Source organism: Nannospalax galili, unplaced genomic scaffold, assembly GCF_000622305.1.
Source record: "Nannospalax galili isolate Female #2095 unplaced genomic scaffold, S.galili_v1.0 scaffold1343, whole genome shotgun sequence".
Classification (NCBI taxonomy): domain Eukaryota; kingdom Metazoa; phylum Chordata; class Mammalia; order Rodentia; family Spalacidae; genus Nannospalax; species Nannospalax galili.
The window spans coordinates 379290-382322 of NW_008350246.1; positions in this window are offsets into that span (position 1 = coordinate 379290).

Genomic DNA, 3033 nt, shown 5'->3' on the forward strand with positions numbered 1-3033 from the left:
CCCATTTCTATTCTGGGTAACTGTCTGGGAGTCTCTTGGGCCACCCTGGCCAACAGTTCAAAGGAAGATATCACCTGTCTGTCATTGTTTCTTGTTATGTAGCCTTTAGCTATACTCATGGACTCTTAAAGAATTATATTGATCAATTTACTCTGGTTATACTTTCTTTTTGGGTGTTTAAGATCATACAGTTGGCCCAAATAAATCAATTTATTTTCACACTTAAGGTCATTTGAGGATCTGTTCCTCAGGATTCACATGTGCCCCTGGCTCATTTCTTTACCGGTTCCATCTACGTGAAGATAAGTCAAAGGTCCTGCTCAATCATATCTGGCTTCACTTGGAAGCATGAATGAGATGTTTCCTCTGAGTTAACCCTCCTCTTGTAGACTGGACACTTGTTCAAGTTCATCTTGTGGGGTCTCCATGCCCTCCCTGAACAAGAGGACAGGTGACTCATCACAGTTACAGGACATTTTGGGAGATGTTCCATAGTCCCCTGGATCTCAGTCAGCCTTGGAGGGCAAAGGGCAACAACTGTCCTTTAAGTCCCTCTGACCACATTAGTATAGGCCTCAAACTATGGCTGTTAAACATCCAATAAGGTTAGTTCCACCAGTCTCATACTTTTACTATCATGTGCTATGTAGATAAGGCTTGGATCAAAAACCAAATATTCTCAGATAGCTTAGTGGTTAAGAGCACCTGCTGTTCTTGCAGAGGATCAGGGTTTGGTTCCCAGCATGGCAACTAACAACCGTCTATAACTCCAGTTCCAGGTGATCCAATTCCCTCTTCTGACCTTAGACATTTTAAGATTATGTGTATATTATTTTTGTCTCATCCTTTATATATCATAAGAAAACTAAACAGACCTTCATCACTAGCTTAGGCTTTCTCATTTTTTCTATTTTGGAAAATATCTCCATTCCCATATCCTTTTAACATCTTTTACATTCTCATTTTCTTTTTTAAAAAAATAATTATGAGACATAATAGCATTAACAAATATAATTTCCATGTTTTGTGAGAGTGCTGTTCCTGGGGATGCTAAGCAATGCTTATTCCTTTTTAAGGTTTTTAGTGTCAAGTCGATATTTGATTAAAGTTTTACTGGGGAACCAATGAATTTATTGAGCTTACTTACCGAGATAACTGAGGGGTCGATGAGGTAGGTGTATGTATGACCTGAGGGTATGCATACCAGAAAGCCTTTACCCAGTATGGATCAGACCTTCTGTTCCTAGCCTTCCCCAGATTGTATACTTTAGCCCTCCCCAAATCCAGGAGGCCATGTGTGATTAGGGCCAAATTTTATAAAGTTGCCTGGGAAGAGTGGCTGCATAATTCGGTGAAGGTCCAATGACTCTGCTTGGCCCTCCATTAAGGAATGAACACAACCTTCAACAAGACCAATTGTGATGATGTTTAAAGATCAGGCTCAGCTGAAGTAGTGATGATGGTAGTTATTTCAATCAGAAGAGACTGCTGTATAGCATCTTCTTATTAAAAGGACCTGGAATTTAAAAGGATTTGGTGCTAGGATCCACATATGAGGGAGAACATACATCATTTGTTTTTCTGAGTCTATGTTACTTCACTTAGTATAACAGTTTCTAGATCCATCCATTTACCTGCAAATTTCATTTTCATCTTTCTTTACTGCTGAATAGAACTCCATTGTGTAAATATACAACATTTTTGTTAACCACTTGTCGGATGAGAAGCACTTAGGTTGCTTCCATCTCTTAGCTATTGTGAAAAGAGCAGAAATCAACATGGTTGTACAAGTGTCTCTAAAATAGGATGAGTCCTTTGGGTATATACCAAGGAATGGTATAATCGGGTCATATGATAGGTTCATTTTTAGTTTTTTGAGAGTTCGCCACACTGTTTTTCCATAGAGGTTGCATGAGTTTGCAATCTCACCAGCAGTGAATGAGCATTCCCCTTTCTTCACATTGTCACCAGCATTTGGAATCATTTGTTCTCTTGATCCTAGCCAGTGTGATTGGGGTAAGGTGATACCATAGGGTGGTTTTAATCTGCATTTCCCTAATTACTAACGATGTTGAACACTTTTTGAGATGTTTCTTAGCCATCTTTATTTCTTCTGTTGAGAACTCTTTTTAGATCTTTAGTCCATCTTTTAGTTGGGTCATTGGTTTCTCAATTCTTTGTTTTTTGAGTTCTTTAAATATTCTGGATATTAAATTTCTGTCAGATGTGTCACTGGTGAAGATTTTTTTTCCCATTCTGTGGGTTTTCTCTTCACTTTTTTTGATTATTTCTTTGCTGATTATTAAGCTTTTTAGTTTAATGAGGTCCCACTTGTTGATTGCTGACCTTAATTCCTGAGCAACTTCTGTCCGATTTAGAAAATACTTTCCTACACCTATATCTCATAAGTTACTGCCAATATTTTCTTCTAATAGTTTCAGGGTTTCCAGTTTCACATTGAGGTCTTTGATCCCTTTGGAGTTGACTTTTGTGCAAGGTGAAAGATGAGGCTCTAGTTTCATTCTTCTACAGGTGGAGATCCAGTTTTGCCAGCACCATCTGTTGAAGATGCTCTCTTTCTTCAATGTGTATTCTAAGCACCTTTGTCAAATATCAGGTGGCTGAAATTGCATGTACTCGGGTTGGAGTCTCAATGATGTTCCATTCATCTATGTGTCTGTTTTTCTGCTGGTACCATGACGTTTTTATGACTATAGCTCTGTGGTATACTTTGAGATCTGGTAATCCCCTCACTGATGCTCTTTGTGCTCAGGGTTCCTTTGGCTCTCCAGGGTCTTTTGTGCTTCCATATGAATTTAAGGATTTTTTTTTCTATTCTCTGAAGTTTGTCATGTGGCTTTTGATTGGGATTGTGTTGAATCTGTATATTGCTTTTGGTAAAATGGTCATTTTCACAATATTAATTCTTCCAATCCATGGGCATGGTAGGTCTTTCTCCTAGTGCTTTCCTCTGTCTCTTTCTTTAGAGTTTTGAAATTTTCATTGTAGAGATCGTTAATGTTTTTGGTTAGG